Source organism: Sus scrofa, chromosome 7 (assembly GCF_054392235.1).
Source record: "Sus scrofa isolate SSC_HxYL_T2T_F1_AM1 chromosome 7, Sscrofa_HxYL_maternal_Yorkshire_Landrace_v2.0, whole genome shotgun sequence".
Lineage (NCBI taxonomy): Eukaryota > Metazoa > Chordata > Mammalia > Artiodactyla > Suidae > Sus > Sus scrofa.
The window spans coordinates 107,305,958-107,328,534 of record NC_139389.1 but is presented as its reverse complement, the minus strand read 5'-3'; the positions used below and the strand labels follow the sequence as shown (position 1 = coordinate 107,328,534).

Sequence of the window (22,577 nt, the reverse complement as noted above, 5' to 3'; positions counted from 1 at the left end):
GGGTGGGGAGGGGATAGGTGGGTGGATAAAACCACTGTGTGGTCTGGAACTCTGCAAAGATGATGGTTGAGCAGCAAGAGACTGATATTATGATCTATTGCAAGTTCCAAAGTTTTCTTTCGTTGTGTGAGCAACTGGGGTGAGATGAGGTGTTGTGGTGTTTTTGTAATTTGTTTTTCTTATTGGTCAAGTTACTAGTGTTTCACAGTCTGTCAAACCAGATGGATGAATGGAGCTAGCATCGTAAAACTGTCACTGAATGAAGGTTTTTGAAGCCTGTGATTTGCATCAGAGTTTTAAAAGCAGTGGTTAGGAGGTGTTGGGGGGGGGGTAGGGAGCAGCCTGTGCTGAGAATTTCTAGGTTCTTTGTGGGGGTGGCAAGGAAAGAGAGAAGGCTTGAGGCTAAGACTTAGGGGGCTGTATTTGGAAGCAGGGAGGACAAGGGGATTAAGCTCTCAGCTCCTAATAATGGGGTTCAAATAGCCCACATTGAGTCCTCCATCACCCAGGCCTCAATTCTGAGCCCTGGGAACAATGATGGCACATGTCTAATCCCCCTTTTGCACCCTCTCCTCCCTCCCTGAATCCAGAGACTGTGGTCATCTCGGGTTGCTGTGAAATGGACGAGTTTTTTTTCATGGTTATTCGCTTTGAAAATCTGCTGTGTGTGTTAACTGCGATTGGAAGTGCCACTGGAAAGTGTTTTTCAGTCCTCAGACTTTCACCTGCCATCAGTGCGGCCCTATCTCTAACTCCCTCCCTCTTCCACGTTTATTTCTTACCAGTGGCTAATCTTTTGTAGCTTTGGTGACTTCAGGGTAATGGAGGAGGAAAAGCTCTGGGAAAGGAATTCAGAGCCTTGGGCTCTGTTCTCAGCCCTGCCACCCATTAGCTGTGTGATCTTGGATACAGACCTTCTTGGAACTACATGTTCCTTGTCTTTAAGATGAGGGCGATGCACCTTGATTGTCAAAATTCCTTTCAAGTTAAAAACTTCGGGGCTCTTATTATGGTCTCTTAGGACATGAAGGACAGTCACGGGTCAGAGTTCGAACTCCTCTTGCTTTTTTTTTTTTCTTTTTCCTTTTCTTTTTTGGCTGCCCTGTGGTGTATGGAAGTTCCCGGGCCAGGGATAAGATCTGAGCTGCAGTTGCAGCAATGGTGGATTCTTAACCCACTATGCTGGCCTGGGATCGAACCTGTGCTCTAGTGCAGCTGAGACCACTCCCATTGCCTTTTTTTTTTTTAAAGGGTGGCTCTAAAGGGGAGTTAAGCCTGGTAGACTCTTCCATAGTTTCCTCCTCTCTAGTTCAGTCTTGTCACATTGTACTACCTACCTACCACTTGGGGTTCTAACCAGGATGAGGCTTCCTCTTCCTTCTCAGGGCCTAAGGCTGAGGATCAGGTGGTGGCCCGTTTAGAATGTGGACTTTTCTTCTGATTCTCTGTTTTGACTACTTTTATTTTCATCAGCACTCTGACCAGAGGATGGAGACGAGAGAGATGTGGGAAGACTGATTGGCCTATTTTGTTGTTTACAAGCACTCAGATAAAGTTTCTGGTTGTGCAAAAGACTGGAATTACCAAGAACATCTTTTTCTTCCTGTTTTTCTTTTTTCTCCTTTGTTTTTTTTTTTTAAATAAAATGTATAGAGGGAGAAAGGAAACCAGGCAAAAGATTTTTCTTCTTTGCATTTCATTTATCCACAACCTCCTTGGAACTGTTCTCTCCTCCATCACGGCCCCCATCCAATTAACGTGGAAATAAAGTGCTTATTTCACTTCCCTTTGGAAGGCTGCAGACACCTGGCTGTTCGGTGAGCTGAAGTGGATGGGCCTGTGTTGATGTCTTATGGAGGTTCCCCTCTTGTGTCCCATGCTACTGCTGAGGAAATGGAGGTGTCCAGCAGACACAGAGTCTAGCCAGACCCTGGTGGGTATTAGCAGTGTCTAAATTGGAATTCACTGCCTCTCCTTCAGTGCCATGTCTCCAGAACATCCCAGATTCCTCTGGGGGCGTTATTATCAGGCTTTCCTTTGGTTTAAAGCTCCCTTGGCAGTTTTCTGCAAGCCTAAAAGAGGAAGAGGGGGTTGCAAAACCCATCAGAGAATTCATAGAAGCCTAAATTGTGAGAGTTAGGCAGAATGAAAGAAGAAACAGAATAAATGGTCACCCTGACCCCTGGCATACAGAGGCAGCCCCTTAAATTTCTAACTATGGTAAAATACATGTAACATGTATATATTTAGCATGTACCATTTTAACCATTTTAAAGTGTTCAGTTCTCTGGCATTAAGTACATTGATAATGCTATGGAACCATCCATACTATCCATTTCCAGAATTTTTTTAATCACCCCAAACTCTGTACCCATTAAACAATAATTCCTCATCTAGTCCCCGTCCCTGGTAACCACCATTCTACTATCTGTCTCTATGAATTTGCCCTTTTATTTTGGCTGCACCTGTGCATGCAGAAGTTACCTGGCCAGGGCTCAGACCTGCACCACAGCTGTAACCAGAGCCACAGCAGTGACAACACCGGATCTTTAACCTGCTGAGTCACAAGGGAACTCCTAAATTTGTCTATTCTAAGCAATTCATATAAATTGAATCATACAATATTTGTCCTGGAGTTCTCACTGTGATGCGCTGGGTCAAGGATCTAGTGTTGCCTTAGCTGTGCTGTAGGTTGCAGCAACAGCTCAGATTTGATCCCCGGCCTGGAAACTTCCAAAAAAAAAAGAAACTCTTTGTCCTTTTGTGACTGGTTTATTTCCCTTAGCATAATGTCTTTAAGTTTCATCTGTGTTATAACATATGTCAGGATTTCTTTCATTTTTATGGCTGAATAATATTCCAGTGTATGTATAGGCCCCATATTGTTTATCCGTTCCTCCACTGGTGGGCACTTGGGTTGTTTCCACCTTTTGGCTATTGTGAATAATACTGCTCTGAACTTGGGTGTTTAAGCTCAAACAACTTGAAAGCTGTTCGAGTCCCTCGCTTTCAATTCTTTTTGAAATTCTATGCCTAGTTCCTCCTTCATTTTTAGACTCATTAAAATTCAGGGACTACATTTTTAGATAGTGCAGGCAACTCCCTCTTTGTAAATTAAAGAATAAATACTGATGGTATCATAGAATTCAACCTCCTCCCCCCGCTCCCCTATAGGAATACCACTATTTGGGGGCAGAGGGCGGCGATGCCCTGGGAACCCAGAAATTCGCTTCTCTCATCCTCAGCCACAAGAACTGCCTTCCTCCATGCCCACCCCACCCCCACCCCTTGAAGGCAGGGACTCCCTCTGGGCCTCAGGATTTGGGTTTGGGGAGACTCCAGGAGCTGCAGCAGTAGTAGTTACCTGGCGAGGTGTGGAGTGGAGGTTTCCTAGGCAGAGCAGCGGGTTCATCTGGCAATGGGGGGTTTGGGTCGGGGAAACACCTGGGACGAAGGATAGCTTGAAAGTCAAGTCTTAGTAAATCTGGAGTATCTTTTCATAAGGTGAGAAGGGCTTGTATTTCTTTTTGCCTCGCTTCTCCTGCACCCAGCACTGCTTACTCCCGCCCCTCAAGGGGCCCAAATGAAATAATGGACATAAAAGCATTTCAGAATGTGTAAAGTACAAATGTGAGGTGTTAACTAGAACTGCAAAGTTTCCTGTAGTTAACTGAGGCCTTCTCAGAGAGTCAGCACTATCTCATGTATTAAACATTACTGTGTTAAAACTAAAAGAAACGAAAAGATCCTGGCATTACACATCATGTCGCATCGTTGTTTCTCAGGAAATGTAAAGCCTTACTCATCCAGCTGTGTGTAAATAGCCCTGGGATCTCAGTGGGGTTTTCCCATCATCTGGGTTTGAAATAGGTGAGAATAGGAGCTCAAGAGAAGCCCTCATTTCATTTCCCATTGTCAGCCCTGTACAGAGTTCACCGAGATCAGAGGAAGCCGAAGCTGGCGGGCAGAGGGAGTGTTCTCCTGGAACTCGAGCTCTGGTCATCAGCCAGTCTCTGGCTCCTCCTCTCAAGAAGATTTCAAGGAGAGAGAAGGGGTGAAGGTGGGGCCGGGGCTCAAATATGCTAGTGGGCAAGGAGGGCTTGCTCTTGACATAGGGGGTCAATGGCAAGAATTCTTTATGCAAGACTATGGACAGCATCATGGCGAGAGGCAATAATCTCAGAAGGATAGAGTTATTTGCAAGCCTTGGAAATGCTTCTGATTCAAGCTTGCTACAAAACCACAGTGTCCTGGAGTTCCCATCATGGCTCAGGGGTAACAAACCCGACTGGTATCCATGAGGACTCAGGTTCGATCCCTGTCCTCGCTCAGTGAGTTAAGGATCTGGTGTTGCCGTGAGCTATGGTGTAGGTCGCAGACGCAGCTTGGATCCCGAGTTGCTGTGGCTGTGGTGTAGGCCGGCAGCTACAGCTCTGATTTGACCCCTAGCCCGGGCACTTCCATATGCCACACGTGTGGCCCTAAGAAGACAAAAACAAACCAAAAAACTCAAAAAAACCCAGCATCCCTTTTCTTTATAAAAGCAAATTAAGTGAAGAAGTCATCCCTGCTCCCATAATTCTCATCTAAAGACTCTACCTATCTTTGATTGCTGCCAGTTGAGCTCAGTTGAGAACTGTTTAACCCTCTGCAGCTTTCTTCATCCTGTCTGGCCAGTGCTGATTGCCAGCCTGCCCCCTTGAAACTAAGCAGCCTAGAAGTCTCCCCTGCTGCATCTAGGAGCTTCCACACCAGGGAGGGCCTCCAGTCTGTCTGTTTCTCCTTCCCGACACTTGTTCTTTGGCAGGACAAAGTAAGTGCTTATAAACCAGGCGATGGACTGCTCCCCTAGACTTCTAGGGAAACCACTGTGGGTGGGGGGCGGGGCGGTGCTGGAGATGGGGGAGGGCAGGGTGGATGGGGTAGTCGAAGTGGAGAGAATATATTCTCTCCTGCTAATTATTTTCCCCGAGGACTTAGCCAATGCAGAACCATCTATTATCGTGGGAGCGCTCTATGGTGGTTCTGCCTGTGATGAATGCTAAGTGGAAACAAGCAAGAAAAATTAACAGGCGGCTGCTTCTGTCCACCTAATTAAAATGCATATCCAAATGCATAATTCCTTATGTTTCTCCATGCACACACTCCCCTTCCAATCCCAATTCTATGGAGGAGGAAAAAAAAAAAAAACAACAAACACTTTCTCCCAATCATTTCTCTTGATTATATTTCCATCAGGGAAGAACTGGCGGGTTCCCTTAGAATAGAGAAGGGCCATTCTTGTAACACTCCTAAAATTGCTGTTTTTTTTTTTTTTCAACTTAAATTGGTCCCCCAAATTCTGAGCTCTTTTGTATTTAAGATGAAGAACAAAAAACTTTATCTGACTGTAGAGAAAAAGAGGGAAGGAAGGAAGTAGAGAAGGAAAGGGGGGGGAAGAGCAAGCAAGAAAAAAAAAGTTCCCACCATTTCCGCTGAGCTTTTCATTTTGTGCTAAAAGTCTGGCTTGGATCAGCGCTGAGGCTTTTGAAGGTCTTTCTATCCCTTCTTCCTCTTCACTTCCTTCCCTGACTTGGCCTTCCTTTCCCCAGCCTCCCAAACAAACAGAGCCCAGAGTTTAGCAGAGAGCTTTTACAAGATGCACCTACCTGTGCAGATCAGGTAGAGGGAAGAAACAGAAGCCTTTGCCTTTGGGGGCAAGATCAGAGGTGCTGACCTCCCAGGCCCAAGTATGTTTTGAACAAAACAAACAGTAAAGTACCTTTTTACCCGTTTCCTTCTCACTTTTTGTTTCGCCAGAATGATCACTGTCTCCCTCTCGGAAGAACAGCTTTGTTCAGTGGTCATCAAATATTCAATAAGACACAAAACTTAAGTCACTATGTTCAATTCGACGTCACTGCCCTCTCTGCAGCAGCCCCCTCCCCCGGCCAGCACCCCCCACTCTTGAAGCCCCTTGACTGCCCTCCACAGCAGCCCCAGCTGTTGATTTATCAGGGCCGGCTGGCTCAGCAGTGCATGGAGATTGCTTTTAATTAACTCTCTTCATTTTTCCCAATCTTCAGGGAGCAGCAGCCCTTTAATGATTTTAATATTTTATCTGGATTTATATCCGCCTTATTTGTTGTTGTTTGACTTCCGCATTTGTTCATCTAGAATCGCTTCCAGGCTGATATATTTGTTTGCCCCTTTCCCTGGGCCCCAAGACCTTCCAGGAGAAGGGGCAATAGGTTCTGAAGAAGGCCCAAGCTTTCTACCATCTGTCCAGGGAGAGGTGCCTAGTGTTGGCCTGTGTCACGGTTTGGATTAGAATCTTTGTCTTAGGAATCTCAGTCTCACCTGACTCAGCCGAAGGAGTTTCTGAGCTTTTCATTAAAGAAAAAGAAAAATCTGAATTTTAGAAAATGAGGTCTCTTTGCCTCTTTTGTACTTGCTGCCTCGATCAGGGAGTGAGCTGTCCTGGAGAGTTGCATAAAAACTTCTTCCTGGGCTGGAGGTCTGTCACCTTGCCCACCCGAACCTGGCGTAGTTCCATGGAACTGCTACAGGATGATGATTTCAGGGCAGGGCTAGATGTAGGTGCAGTCGTGTCTTTGTGCCATTTTCTGCATCTTTAGATGTGGCTGGGATTTGCCCAGCAACTGCTCAGAAGAGTAATTGTAAGTACTTCTGAAAGAGGACCTGCAGAGGCACCAACTGCTTTTTCTCTTTGAGGCTCCCTTCTCCCCCAACCCTGGTTCCCTCTTGCTGTGCCTGCTTCTTACACACCACCATCCAAACACCTTCCTGCCTCTCCTTGCAGCTTCCTTTTGGCTGCAAAGTCTACCCTTTCCCCCAGCAGTCCCAGAGAGGCCTGGCAGAGAGACAGACTTGTGTGGGGGCTAGTTTTCAGAACCAGCTTGTCCACAGAGTGCCCTTTTGGCATCTCAGTTTGGTGATGTGTCTTCAGGGTTCTTCGTTGCTAGGCAACTGCCAACTAAAGTTTGAGCCCGATCTGGGGATTGCAGTGAATTGCCCTGGGTGACTTGTATCCACATTTAGGGACTTGGCTTGGCAATCCTGGCTCTGGAAACAGGAAGTTGAGAAGATATTTTTCCATGTGCCTTTATGGAAAGAGGTGCTGGTTGGTTAAATCTAGCCCACTGACTGGCACACAAATGTCCCTACATACTGTGTTTTGGTGATGAAATGGCCATTTCTTTCCATGTCCTTGTATTCGTCCCTTGAGCTCTGCTAGTTCTAAAAACCTATGGTATGTCAAATACTAAAGGACACAGAGACAGAAAACCAGGGCTTCTACATCCCAGTCTGCTGTTCAGGCTACAACCTGTCCTATCGATTGTCTCTTCACTTTTCCTTAGTGATCACATACTCTTTTTTTTTTTTTGCTTTTTTTAGGGCTGCACTCGTGGTGTATGAAGGTTCCCAGGCAAGGGGTCGAATCGGAGCTGTAGCTGCCGGCCTGTGCCACAGACACAGCAACACGGGATCCAAGCTGCGTCTTTGACCTACACCACAGCTCACGGTAACGCCAGATCCTTATCCCACTGAGCAAGGCCAGGGATCAAACCTACATCCTTATGGATGCTAGTCAGATTCGTTTCCTCAGAGCCACAATGGGAACTCCATCACACGCTCTTTTGAGAATCCTATGGAAGTTTCATGTCATCTCCCCAGGGGAAAAAAAAAAAAAAGCATATAGGTGTGAACATCTGTGTATGGTTTTACAGGGTTCATAGACTTTGCAGAGCCCATCAGGGGTGCCCTAGAGGTCCATGGGCTCCAGGTTAAGAATCTCAGAATGAGATGGAGTTCCTGTCGTGGTGCAGTGGTTAACGAATCCGACTAGGAACCATGAGGTTGCGGGTTCGATCCCTGCCCTTGCTCAGTGGGTTGACGATCCGGCGTTGCCGTGAGCTGTGGTGTAGGTTGCAGACGTGGCTCGGATCCTGTGTTGCTGTGGCTCTGGCGTAGGCTGGTGGCTACAGCTCCGATTGGACCCCTAGCCTGGGAACCTCCATGTGCCGTGGGAGCGGCCCAAGAAAAGGCAAAAAAAAGACAAAAAAAAAAAAAAAAAAAAAAGAATCTCAGAATGAGAGATGTAGATGTACTTGTTATCTTGAAAGGATGCTTCTGTATGCCTGTGCAGAGAGGTAGCACCCTTCCCACTGCCCTTGCTTGTGGCTCCTCAGCCCTCCCTGGCCCCAGATGCACCTGATAATTACTTACCTTCTCATCTTCCAGATGTTTCAAAGTCTCATATTCTCTAGCAAAGCCCTTGCTGACCCTTGCATAGAATTGGCCACCCCTGCTTGGCCCCATAGTCCCAAGCATATGCTTTTCTCCTGGCCACTGAAATATATAATTCTGGTTAGTTAGAATGTGAGGCCCTGGAAGGCTGGGAGTGGTGGTGGCTGCCTGTGCCTTTCTATCCCGGCATCTGGCATACCAGGCACTTAGTTAATGTTGACTGCACAAATGAAGCCAGCAGGCAGACATACTGCCCTTCCTGTCTAATTTGCTTCTAGATCCTTAGAGTTGACTTGTTTCTCATTCTCTCCCTCTCAGGAGTTTGGAAAAGACAGCAAAATTCCTTTCCCCAAGTTATTTCCAGGAGTTAGAAAACAGGCATAACTGTTGCATTGCTTACATGTAGCATGTGAGGCTGTGATGAATGTTGGCGTCATTTATTCTAGTCCTTGTTTCTTTACCACTTCATCCTTGGGGATCTAAAAAACTTGACTGTCCCTCCCTTTGGTCTTGGGAAGTAAAGGCAAGTCTTTTTTTTTTTTTCCTCTCTTTTTAGGGTTATACCCACGCCATATGGAGGTTCCCAGGCTAGGGGTCCAATCGGAGCTGTAGCCGCCGGCCTACACCACAGCCACAGCAATGCCAGATCTGAGCCTTGTCTGCAGCCTACACCACAGCTCACGGCAACGCCAGATCCTTAACCCACTAAGCAAGGCTAGGGGTTGAACCTGCATCCTCATGGATGCTAGTCAGATTCATTTCCTCAGAGCCACAATGGGAACTCCTAAAGGCAAGTCTTCTTGCTTTGCTATCTTTCAGGGACTTGTAAACCAGGACTTGTAAATAGGCACCAAGTGCCTACTACATGCTCAGCTGTGTATGGGATTATTTTTAGTTTTATTTATACCTGAGGATTTTTATGGGTTTTTAAGATGGAAGAGACCAAAAGGTGCAAGTACTATAATGGTTTAATCCAAAACTGGGATCCAGTGAGAAGCTGCTGCCTGTCCTTTTGAACTTTGGAGGTAACTGTAACCCCCCAGTCACTGTTTTCAGATACATATTCTTTGAGAGAATTTCACCTACTTTCGCAATGCCTACATAGAAATAATTTTCCTATAACTCCGTCCCAACCATGTTCCATGCAGGTAAATTCATTTGGCAATGAAACAACAAACGATGCCCTGAGGGCCTTCATCCTTCATGTTGAGATGAAAATCTCTGTCATCCTAACTTTTGTATGTCCTCTTGCCCCTTCTCAACCCTCCAGATCACTCAGTGTTGGGGCCACCCTGGAGAGGCTGGTTCTATGTCCGGAGGAAGTGAAGGCCAGAGGTGGAGACAGGCTATTCAAGTCAAGTTTTAATTTAGATTCTCATCCACTGGACATCCTTCAATGGGGAGAGCCAGAAAAAAGACTGATAGTGCGCGAGTATAGACCGGAGGAACAGAATCGTACCAAAGTGGATGTGCACTCAAGGGGTCGTGCTGCGTACTCTGGACGTTAACTCTCCTTCAGTCCCGGGTGCAGCCCTTCAGTACGAGGGTGCGCAGGCGGCTGTCCGGTTCCTGGTGCTTATTTCCTTTCTGGGCAGCCATCCCAGTATAACAGATACTTATACATATTCTGTCCTCATTTGATCTAATTACACACATCTCTTGGGGGATGGGAAACAGGTTTGGATCGTTCGATTTTAGGTCAGTTATGCACCGGGTAGCTGAGATGAGCCCTGATCTCTGGAGTTCTATGAAATTCGCAAAGTTCCCATAGTTCTCTGGTCTAAAGCACACCAGGGGGCATTGTTTGCCATCTCAGGGCCTGGTGAGCCCAGCCAGTGTCAGGGAGGTTTGGAGCCTGATGAGGTCCTGGGGATCATGTGAGGGTCCTTGTTCTTCACATTGACAGAGAGAGAGGAAAATCTCAATCATCCTAGCGTCTCCATGTCCCTGCGAGCCTGAATATAGGAACTTTTCTGAGACTGAGCCAGCCTTTGCTGTCCTTAGAGCAATAGGATTCTTACTTTATTATTTGGTGATCTGCCCAATTATATAGATCCTGGTTCTGGTGATCATTTGTGCTCACCCATTATCTGCCTAGAATGTGTCCAGGTTCCTGGGAAATACAGAACAAAAGAAGCTCCTCAATCAATGCAGCAATCTCTACCACTGCCCAGTGTTGTCCAGAGTTTCTGTCTCCTTTGCAACCCAGATGAACTGGTCTGGACCATGTAAAAACTCGGAAATGTCCCCGTCTTGCTCCAAGATCCAGTGCGGGCGGCCTCAGGCAGTTCACCTTCCCAGCATCTCTCCTCCAGGCTCTGTCGTAGCTTTTCAAATCCCCAGGAAGGAAAAGCCCCCTGGTTACTCTTTTATTTTCTTTTGCTTTCTGCTTCTTATTTCATTTCTTGACTCAGACCTAAGCCTCCCCAACGCTCTGTGAGCCCTAGATAGAGGAATAATCCACTTAATGCTTCAAATCAAGGTTTGTACCTCCAGCCTCGGTTTCCTTCTGACCTCTTGTTTCCTTCATCTGCGCCCCAGTGACATCTTTCTCCTTGCCTCGTGCCTTGCACCTTGATCAAAAAGCATTGAAGAGGCGCAAGAGGCAGGGAAGAATATTTCTTCCGCCTCGTCCCCCGGGAGGGCACACTCAGTCTTGTGTGGGAAGCGGGAGAGGGGAGGAAGAAAAGGCGAAGCTTGCACACAGCAAATGGGCGAGAAAAAGCACGCGTGAGGGGACGGGGCGGGAATAGCTGTGCTTGATGAGCAGTCCAGCCCCTGAGGGGGTCTGTGAAATTGGAGGTTTCGTGGGGGTGGGGGGGCAGAGAAGGTTTCAGGGAGGAGGTGGCTTTGAGCTGAGTTTGGAGGGACAGTGGGGACCTGGTCAGGCTCAGGAGTGGTGGAGGGTGAGGATGGGGAAGGACAGGCCGGAAAGGGAGGTGACCAAAGCTTTGGGAAGCGTTTGAGTAATTCGTACAGCACCCTTTTCCTTGGGGAAGTGGGGGGGGGGCAGGTGGGAAGCATGGTGTGGAGGACAGCGGATGGATGGATCCGTTTGGCTGGATGGGAGTGGGGGGGCCCATGAACAGAAAGGAAAGATGGGAAGTAGCCCAGGGCCAGGTCGGTCTGAGTGGAGCCCCAGTGTGGCAGCCAGTTCCTGGGAAGTACTTGCACATCTCAGAGGCCAAAAGAGAGGTTTCAGGGGAAGGTGGGTGTTGTCCTCTTGGCAGGAAGGATTGTCCACCGCCAGAGATGCCCTCTCGCTGATTCCTCGTTCTTGGTTTCTGTGGTTATCTGTTCTGGGTCTTTCCCAGGACCCCCCTCAGAGGGGCGGGAGTGTGGGGACTGATGGGGGCCTGCGAGGAGGCGCCCCCTGTCCCCCGCCAGGTACAGGAGAGCCCTGGGCAGCCACTTGGGCAGATTTGCTAAACGGGGCCAGGTTGTAGGCTAGAGCCTGTCCAAATGGTGGATCTAGACGTCTTTCCCCCTTTCTTTTAACAAAAACAATGACAACAACAACAACCCATAAATGGTTATAAATAAAATATATAAATCCAGTCTAGGGAGGGAAACCTAAATGCTGACCCAGCCGTCGGAGCTCCATCAGCACCTGGTGTTCCAAGGATTAGTTTCATGGTTTAAGCGGGAGAGGGTCGGGGGTGAGGTGGGAGTGGAGGGTGGGGAGTTGGGGGGCAGTGAGGCTATAGGTCCCTAAGACTGTTTCTCCCTGCGCGGATGGAAGTGAAGGTAATGCTTCTCTCTTCCCACGCAGGCACATGGGCACCTTGTAAGCCATTCAAGCTGCCCGCGTTATGTTTTTTTTTTTCTTTCATTTTTTTAAAAAGTTTTATTGCAGTGTAGTTGATTTACAAGGCTGTGGTCATTTCTGCTGTACAACAAAGTGATTCAGTTACACATGTACACACATCCATTCTCTTTCAGGTTCTTTTCCCACATAGATGATTGCAGAATATGGGTGCTATGTGCCCACCTAATGTTGTGCCCTCCCTCCAGCTCTAAGACCTGGGCCCCAGGGAGCGTGCTTTCGGGGGAGGCTGGTGTTACCCCAGTCCTCAGGTTCCTTGGAGCCTTGAACTCTTTGAGAGCTCGGATGCCCAGGGAGCAGGAGTGCAGCGAGCAGTGGTCATGTGGCTTATAGCTTGGGTACAGGCTCAAGAGCTAAAGAGTCTGGGTTCAAATCCAAGCCCCATGATCGTGGGTGGGATTCCTACCCCCTCTGTGTCTCAATTTCCTCATCTGTAAGGTGGGAGTGAGGGTTTCTGCCTTTAGAGGATTGTTGGAAGAATTAAATAAGTTAATATATGTACAGTGCTTAGAAGAGTTGGCACATCTTCCTCTCTTAATAGATGCTGGCAGTGACCCTGTTTTTCTATCTATAAAATGCACAAACACATGAGCTGATTTTTCCCACATTGGCGTCTTAAAGAAAATGAGATAAGTTGAAGCTCTGATTTTCTTAGAAGTTCTAGAACTACTTCTGACAAGTACTGGCCGCATTATTATTGGAACTCTTAGAACAAATATGCTAGAAGAGACTTTGAGAGAGATTTAGCTATGGGATGCTTTGTCCAGGAGTTCAGGGTGTTGCTTGCTACTGAATTGGTGCTGATACCGGGTCCTTCTGAGCAAGAACAAGAATTTCACAGATGCAGAAACACGACACACAGAGGTGAACAGTGACGTGACTGAACTCCCAGCTTCTGCTTCCATTCACTGCCGCCTCCTCCAAGGGGAGGTGAGGGCTTCGTGCCTGAATGAGCCCTGCTTTTCACAGCTAGAAATGGGCTTGGACACCCTTCAGACTAACACGTGTGGGGGTGAGAGCTGGCCTTGTCTCCCATGTGTCCCGTTGTCGGGGTGAAAGGCCAGACACCTTGCTGATCTCAGCCCTCCTGGCCCCGGTGGGCGTATGTATACGTGTTCCCAGCACACGCTTTTTGTGGGCAGTGATCTGTGCTTGACAAGCTGGCATTCCAAACTCCAGATCTTCCAAACACCAGACCCCTATGTTATTTTTAACTGTCCAAAGTTTTTTCCACGTGGTGTAATTGATGGGACTCGATAGCCTCGTCGGAGAATCTAAACTTCAGCTTGTTTTGCCTCCCTTGAATGGGCATGTGTCTGATGACCAAGCAGAAAAACGCCCTGTTTTCAGAATTGCCTGGGCTAAATCTTCCTGCCTGCCCCCCACCCTCTGCCCATCCCTGGGGAACAGAAGTGAACACAAAGATAACCTGAGCCTGCCTGTTTCTGTGGCTCCAGATAGGAGGGAGGCAGAGCCTTTCTGTCTGCGACCTTCTCCTCCCCACTCTCTGTCTGAGTCCCGATAGCGAGGGACAAAGTGACATTCTCCAAGCGATAACAGGAAGGGCATTGAGGAGTGGGGCGCACAATCTCTTCTGGCCGTTTTTTCAGCCCCCACATTCCCCGAGGGGTAAGTTACATTCTCATCATTCTCTGGGGACAGTCCTAGACGGCAGATGCTCTTATTTAAGCATCTGTGGCGTCCAGTGACCACCATCCTTGTGACACTGGAGAAGAGTCTCGGCTCTCCATGTCCAGGAGAAAGTGAGCCATCTCAGGCTGGCCTTTCATTTGTGAATTTCTCCAGCTTTGTGTGTCATATCTCTTTTTCATTCACACATCTCTCCAGACCATGCACTTGGCATTTATCTTGTTTTAGTTGAGTATGTACAAGGTACCAGCTACTGCAGCACTGGGTGTATGTTGTAAGCAAAACTGACATGAACTCTGTCTTTGCAGAGCTTGTGGTCCAGTTGGGGAGATGGACATTAATCTCATAAATATATAAATAAAAATTGAATCTGTGTTCGGTTGGAGTCTAGGAGGACGTAAGAGAGTATTAAAGGGAAATGTTCTAGTCTGAAGGGAAATTTCCTTGAAGAGGCAATGTTTGGTCTGAGGCAAAGGGCATAGCGTGTGCAAAAGTCCTGTGGCATGCTGGAGGAACCAAGGAAGGCTGCTGTAACTGGAGCACAAGAGAGAAAGGGAAAGTGTGGCTCACGATAGAGTCAGAGAGGTCAGGAGGGACCAGAACACACAGGAACTTGATGTACATTTTAAGGATGTGTACTTTCTCCTAAGAGCAGTGAGCAGCTGTGGAAGGGTTTAAGTCAGGAACTGACTTAATCCAATTCATGTCTAAAAATTTCTCCCTGGCTACAAGGAGCTTTAGCAATAGGATGAAATGAATGAGTTCTGAGTAGGCTTTTTCTGGATAAAATTTAGAAAATAGAAATGAGATATGTGCATGTCCATGAAGGACAAGGCATTAGCTGGACAAGTTTGTGACAAAAGAGCTTTCCCTTGAACTGCTTCCCTCCTTCTGCTCATTCTCTGTCCCATTTGGTAATTTAAAGAAGCCGACAGCCCGCCCCCACCTTGGAAGTTTTTGATACTGTGGAGAGATCTATTTTCCTCCCAAGCAGAGTTGGGAGCAGTTTGCCTCTCCCTGCTGTCTCTGTGGCTCCCTACAACTGTCCTTTAAATGTCTGAAGAGGTGGCCTGAGGACTATGTATGCAAGGGGCATGGGTGTGATTGGTGAAAGGTGGATTCTTGAGCTGCCTCCCAGACCCACTGAAACAGAATCTCAGGGGTGAGGCCATGCCATCCAATTCTTATTTCTCCTAATGCTTGAGAACGGCTGTTTTTCCAACCCTGCACATGTGTCAGTAAGTGTACAGATGCTTTAGGTGGTGGGGGGTTAGTTAGAACCCCCACGTGTCCATTACCCAGCCCACCTTCAACAGCCACAAGGCAGGCGGGCTCTTTTCAATTGTTCAGGCTTTGCTCTGTGACTCTCTCATTTCTGTGTCCCTTGGATGAAATACCTGATAGGAGAGTGGGCAGCAGGAACAGAGAAGTTTTCAAAGCCCCACCACCAGCTAATGACCAGAGGGGGAGAAAGCGCTTTTGACTCAGTTTGTCCACCAACGGTATAGCTCCTGGGCAGAGCTATTGCTTGGAATTGCGGATCTAGGAAATACCTTAGAGACTATTGGTGGTCTCCCTTGCTGTTGGAGCTGACAGCAGAGGCCTGGCAAGATCTGGGGAGAGTCCTCAGGCTCCAGATGGTTATGGAGAGGAAGAGCCAGGCCTGGAATGCAGGTCCTCCAACCCTGCCTTCCTCACACAGCTCAGAGGGTCTCTGCGCATTTTTGCTGTACTGTTTCCCAGCGTGAAGTTGTGGGGCAGAAACCCCATTGGACCCTTGGTGGTTGAAATACCAGTATTTGACCTCCTGGGCCTTTGTTTCCTCTTTGTGAAAAAGACCTTTGGTGTAGCCCGGAGGTCTCTTGGTCTGGCTAGAAAAGATACACCTGGGTGTTCCCGTCGTGGCTCAGCAGTTAATGAACCTGACTAGTATCCATGAGGATGCCGGTTCGATCCCTGTCCTCGCTCAGTGGGTTAAGGATCTGGTGTTGCCGTGAGCTGTGGTGTAGGTCACAGACGCAGCTCAGGATCCTGCGTTGCTGTGGCTGTGGCTGTGGCTGTGAGTTACAGCTCCGAGTGGCCGCCTAGCCTGGGAACCTCCATGTGCCGTGGGTGCGGCCCTAAAAAGCAAAAAAAAAAAAAAAAAAAAAAAAAAAAAAAAAAAAAAATACACCTATGAGTACTGGTGAAAGCAAGCAAGGTGGACGGCAAGCTCAGTCTCCCTTAGATCTGCCTCCTTTAGAGTTTTAGAAGCTCTAAGGCAAAATATGAAAAATTAGTAAGTGCTATAGACTTTCAAGGAAGGAAGAAACCAGTTTCACTGGCTAGCTTCCTGGAGGAAGCAGCGTTGAAGAGGGTCTTGATGGATGGGCAGAAGTTAGGGAGCTGAGGATGGAGGAGACTTCCCTTTAAGGAGGGAACCAGCCCACCTCTCAGCACCGTGTATCCACCAGGAGTTACTTAGCACCTCCTGAAGTGGAAGGCTCTGCGCTTCACAGTGAGGGGGATGCTGAGACGCAGAGGATACAATTTCTATTCTCTAGGAACTTTCTGTCTGGTTGAGGGACAAGGCATATGTTGAATATTAATATAAGTGGGAGACTCTAAGACTGTAAGATGCAAGTTGACTTTTAAGATAAGCCTAAAGAAGAGGGCAGTGGAAACTAAGAGCTGAATCACAAAGCAGCCCACAGTCACAATATTAATGGCCATGTTCCCAGTGTCTGCTGTGTGTGGCCGTGTCCTGGATGCAGCGATAACTGCATCATTACAGGCAGCTTTTAAAGTAATAGTCACACTCCTTCCAGCTACAGTCTCTTGAACACACATCTGCCTGGCAGTCTGGTGAGGTGTGCTTACGCACATGAACTCGTTTAATTCTCCTGGGAAGCAGGCACTGTTAACTATTTTATAGATGAAAAAACTCCAAAGACTCTAAGCAACTTGCCTAAGACCCTGAGCCATGGACCTGGGTCTGTCTGTCCAAATGAACTTGGGGTCAGAAAGGAAGTGTGAATACCAACCAATGAGTAGAGGGGAGAGAGAAGCCTGGACAGGTAACAAAGAACTTATTGTAGACACCTGTGTGAAAAGTTTGCGATGATCCTGTAGGTGTTGGGGATTAAGGTATGGCAGGATGGACCTTGAGGGTGATTCATTTGCAGGATGGTGTGAGTGGGGAAGCTGTGGCAGGAAGCCACTGGTGTCTACGAGGGGGTGGCGGTGGGAATGTGCCTGGTCAAACCGAGTAATGAAAACCCTCACAGTCCATCAAACTTAATTAAAATCAAATAAACACCCTGGCAAACCCATCTCATACCAAGTAGGAGTGGAGATTCTAGATCCTACGAGGGTATTAGTTCTGGTTTCAATATAGCTGCAGGGATGTACAGCTTTAGCAATATGTAATATTTGTGAAATATGAATATGCTTTGCATTGACAGACTCCCTTACGCATTCACAGTGTCAGTCCTCAGCTAGGTCCTCAAGGGCCAGTATAGCCTCTCTTCTCTCCCCTTTCCATTTCTTCCTTACAGCAGTTGTTTCAGTATTTTACCATTTACCTGACAACCATCTCTATCCTCTTTCCTTGTCATTCTTGCTCTCTGCCTCATCACAGCAAAAGCCACCTTCTTGGAGGGGCCTCCCCAGCCCACCTCATGTAATACTGTCCTCGCATTAACTCTCCCATTGCCCTGGTATATATTTTTTCACAGTGCATACTACCATCAGAAATCACATTTATGTATTTGTTTGTTCACCAGTCTCATGCCTGCCTTTGCTCTTGGAATTTAAGTTCCATGAGAGCACAGCATCCATTGTCCTAGCACACGTAGGTGCCTGGAGCAAAGGAAGGCGCTCAAACAAATGAATGAATGGATTCCCGTGCTTTCAAGGCCAGCGCTCCTGTTTTTGCGCTTCCTCTCTCCTCCCAACTGTCCTGCTGCTTACTCTACTCCATCTGGTTGTCCCTCCTCAAACTTCTAAATAAAATTTTCTTTTTCCCCCGAAACTATTTATTCCCCTCGGGGTTCACTACATTTAAATAAAAATCTCAGGGTCATCTTTGGTTCTTCTTTCTCTTCACTCCTACATATACTTAGTCCCCCAGCCCTAATGACTCACCTTGGCATTGTCTCTGGGCTCTGTCCCCTCCTTCATTCACCTCTCATTCAGGCAACATAAGAACTCACTGTGACACTGAGGGAGCTTCCTAACTGTCTTCCCAGCCTGTAATCTCTTCCCATGTTAGGCTGTCCTTACCCACAGGAAGAGCTTTGCACTGTTCAGTTTCTTTATAGTTTCAGTGGTACCTACTGACTGTGGACCCCATCCATCTACCCACCCATCCATCCACCCATCCATGCATCTGCCCACCCACCCATCCATCCACCCATCTAACCATTCTATCCATTTAGCTAGTCCCTGAGTGCCAACCCTGTACAGCACTGTGGGAGATGCTGGGTAGAGAACCGAGAGCACAGTCTTTGCTTTCATATCAGTTTTCAGTCTTACAGGTGGGGACAGGTATTAACAGCCCTGATTATTCAAGTGTTCCATGTGCTTTTTATTCATTCATCAACTATTTATTGAGTTACCGCTATGTGCCATGCACTGCAGGTGCTGGGGATACAGCCGGTCAATAAAACAAAGCCCCTGCCTTCACAGAACCCACATTCTAATGGAGGAGACCAGAGTGGGCAAATACATAGGTATAAATGCAATGGGGAAATAAAGCAAGGTAAGGGTTGTGCGTGTGGGTTGCCCCCTTGAGAGGGTTATTCAGAGATGGCTTCCCAGAGAAGGTGACGTTCGGGCAGAGACCTGCAGGATGGGAGGGAGTGGCACTTGCAGGCACTAGGGGGAAAGCATTCCAAGCAGAAGGAAGTACCAACGCCCTGTGCCCAGGCCCTGCTGGCTTGGGAGAGAGTTTGGGGGAGTGTGTACGTGGTGGCACCTGGCCCCTTCTTGTGCAGGGCATAGTAGGATACAAGGGAGGGGAGGAGTCTGTTCTTCCCTTCTTCCTGGAGGGACCAGCGGGAACTCCTCAGAGGATGCCAGACTCCCTAGCGTGACAGTTCAGCTTCTCTTCCATCACCTGTCTGTGGACTCTGAGCTTTTCCTTTTTTTGTTTCTTTTTAGAGCCACAGGTGCAGCATATGAAGTTTTCAGGTTAGGGGTCAAATCGGAGCTGCAGCTGCCAGCCTATGCCACAGCCACAGCAACGCCAGATCCGAGCCACGACTGTGACCTACACCACAGCTCACGGCAACACTGAATCCTTAACCCACTGAATGAGGCCAGGGCTGGAACCCGCATCCTCATGAATACTAGTTGGGTTCATAACCTGCTGAGCCACAACAGGAACTCCTGGACTCTGAGCTTGAATCATGCCAGACCACAGGCTCTCCACCCTGGGCCTTTGCTTCTCTGACAGTGTCTGCCAGGTCTTCCTCCTCTTACCCCTGGCCTCTTCCTGATCAACTATTGCAGTTTCCCCCCACCCTTCAAACCTGAGCTGCCTCCAGGCAGAACCAGTTGCCCTCCCCGCCCCCCCCGCAGGTCCCATAGCACTTTGTTCATGTCAGCTGAGCGCTTTGCACGGTGACGTCTGGTGAACTGTGCCTGTGCTGGTCACCTCCACCTGCCAGAACTCCTTGTGAGAAGGAACTGCGTCTTAGACCTTCCTGGGTCTTGGCACCTTGCACTGGGCACACAGTAAGTGGTTTAATGCATGTTCAGTGCAAATTCTGTTGGAAAACATCTTGTTTTGTTACCAGACCACTCCGTATAGACATATGGGCAGACATACATGCCTTTTTTCTTCACGTCAATTGCTTGCAAAAAAAAAAAAAAAAGTCCTGCAGTTCCTAATGAAAGCAAGAGGGTCATGAAATTAATTTGTCACTCTGGTGCCAGCTTTACTCAGCTGACTCATGGGCTGGGAAGAGGTTTTTAAACATGTGTTTTTAATCTCAGTGCTAATTTCTCTTCCCTTTCTCAGTCATCTTCTCTTCCCCTCAGACTTGTGGGTGGTAACTGCCTTCAGGTCTGGAGGCACCTGCACACTTCTTCCTCCTGCTTTGAGCAGATGTTTTCCAGCTTTGGGCCTGCGAGAGGAGGGAAGGTGCTCCCTGATTTAGGAAGGGTGAGAGGGAATAAAAATGAAATGAAATTCATTAGAGATTATTCGTTTGCTTGAGAAAAGCCTGAAATATATATGTTTTGCTATGAACTGGATCATATGTCTTTAAGGGGATTCTGTGGTTTTTCCCTCCATGGTGAGAAGTTAGAAATATTTCCATATGTCCTGGGATTAATTTATTAATTCAACAAGTATTTACTGAGCACCTAGCCCTCACTACTCTGGGTGCTAAACATTGGCAGTGAGTAAAATGAGCCTTCTTTTTTTTGGCAGGGGAGTCCTTTTTTTTAGGGCCGCACTTGCAGCATATGGAGGTTCCCAGGCTAGGGGTGGAATCGGAGCTACAGCTGCCGGCCTATGCCATAGCCACAGCCACATCAGATTCGAGCTGAGTCTATGACCTACACCACAGCTCACAGCAACGCTGGATCCTTAACCCAATGATCGTGCCAGGGATCGAACCTGAGTCCTCATGGATACTAGTCGGTGTTGTTAACTCCTGAGCCATGACAGGAACTCCCAAAGCCTGGCCTTCTCGAAGCTTACGTTCAAGTGGGAGCAGACAGATGGTAATCTAAGTAGTAAATAACTGGGATGGTGCTAAGTCTATGAGGGAGTTGGGATAGGGAAATTTGGGGGAGGACAGTTTAAAATAAAGTGGCTAGGGAAGACCTCACTGAAAAGTGACATTGGAGAGTCATTTGGGGGATGTTTCCATGCAGAGAGAGCAGCAAGTGCAAAGGTCCTGAGGTAGAAAAATGTGCCCAATGTTTTGAAGACTAACAAGGAGGCCAGAGTGGATGGAGCAGAGTCAGAGAGAGGGCCAAGAGTAGGGAGAACTTTGGCTTATCTTTGGGAACCCACTGGAGGGTTTTTACAGCATCACCCTGGCTGCTGAATTGGGAGTAAACAGAGGAAGCAGGGGCTAAGCAGGGAGACCAGTAAGGAGGCAGTACCTAGGACCAGGGTGGTAATTGCCAAGGTTTTAAGAAATGGCTGGATTTGGAATACACATTACAGATAGGGATGCCAGCTTTTGCAAAGGAATTGGAAATAGGGTGTGACAACAAGAGAGGCATCATGGATGACACCAAGGTTTTTGACCTGGGCAAATAAAAGAATGGGATTGCAGAGATGGTGGGGATTGTGGGGCAGCAGGCATGTATGGGTCCAGCTTTGCCCTTGTTAGGCTTGAGATGCTGACTCAGCATCCAGATGGGAATGTCCAATAGGCAGGGGCATTGTTACACCTGCCCTTGTGGGACCTCCACCCAGGGAGGAGATTAGGATGTGGTGCAGTGAGTCTTGCTGGGACCTGGATGCAGATTAATTGCTCTAGAAACACAGGACCTGTGTCATTGCGGTTTAATGTTTTAAAAATATTTATTTTAAAGCATATTTGGATTCAACTCAAGAAATATTTACCAGCACCAGCTATATGCTAAACATTGTGTTAGGTGCTGAGGATAAATCACAAAATTAGGACTGAAAGGTGTTTTACCTCTTGGAGCTCAGAGTCAATGGGGGAAAGTGTGCAAAGCATACATTTTTATTAGAACAATGGTAAAACCACCATTAATGTGAAAATAGGCCCTATGTCTTGATGAATAAGTTAAAACTTTCATTCATGACACTCAATTGCCATTGTTGTGATAACACAAGAAAATTTGAAGATGTGGTTTTTCCAAATAGAATTTTTTTCCCGGAGTTCCCGTTGTGGCGCAGTGGTTAACGAATCCGACTAGGAACCATGAGGTTGCGGGTTCAGTCCCTGCCCTTGCTCAGTGGGTTGACGATCCGGCGTTGCCGTGAACTGTGGTGTAGGTTGCAGACGCGGCTCGGATCCCGCGTTGCTGTGGCTCTGGCGTAGGCCGGTGGCTATGGCTCCAATTTGACCCCTGGCCTGGGAACCTCCATATGCTGCAGGGGTGGCCCAAGATATAGCAAAAAGACAAAAAAAAAAAAAAAAAAAAAAAGAATTTTTTTCCCCCAAGAAGGCTGATTTGGAAGTCTTTGTGTTCTGAGTTCAGGCCTAAGTGATTCACTGAACAATGCTAAACATTTTCACATGACCAAGCATTCGAATAGGCGGACCCTGGTTGTATTATTGAGGTCATATACGTCATTTCTGGAAGGGAAGTTTTGTTCTTAAAAACTGCTACAGTCATGCATACTAGTAAAACTTTACCTAGTTCAGCCTCGATTGTGGATGTGAAACCTTTGTCAAAGTGGCAGCAAAGATCTGAAACACTCTGCTGTGCGTGTGGCCGGTGGTGGTCCTGGCCTGGTAAGTGCCCTTTCCTCTGCCTTCATTTACTTACCTCGTGGTTGCCTTGTTTTGGTCCTTGTGTTTCATGATGTGGGGAACTGGGTTGGGGTGGGTTGTTGGGTGGTATATCTCTTGGCATCGGATCATGTCTGTCTTTATTTTGGACAAGATCCCACGTGATTCAGGAATGTCTTAGAGAATACACCCCGACCCTAAATCTTGGCACGCTCCTCCTCCAGCATGAAAACTCTGCAAGGCTGGCGCTTTTATCTTATTTACCATTGATCCCCAGCCCCTGACTCAGTGCCTGGCACAAAGTAGGTGATTGGCAAGTATTTGTTGAATGGACAGCTGAAAGGGGTGCCCCTCACCTTCCAGCCGTCAAGCTGTTCTGCCTCTAAATAAACAGAACCTGAGAGAAGCTGACTTTGAATAGA

The 22,577-nt window shown here is 47.6% G+C and overlaps 1 protein-coding gene and 1 long non-coding RNA gene across 17 annotated transcripts in view; one reads left to right on the top strand and one right to left on the bottom strand.

Annotated features, from left to right (window-relative positions):
* The window catches only part of DPF3 (double PHD fingers 3), a 314,102-nt gene that overhangs the window by 39,434 nt on the left and 252,091 nt on the right, over nt 1-22,577 (top strand). The window lies entirely within an intron of this gene.
* On the bottom strand, nt 4,887-8,082 carry LOC146401842 (uncharacterized). Its single transcript, XR_014811160.1, has 2 exons — nt 7,987-8,082; nt 4,887-7,405 (listed from the first exon to the last, which is right to left on the bottom strand). It is a non-coding gene; the product is annotated as an uncharacterized LOC146401842 (long non-coding RNA).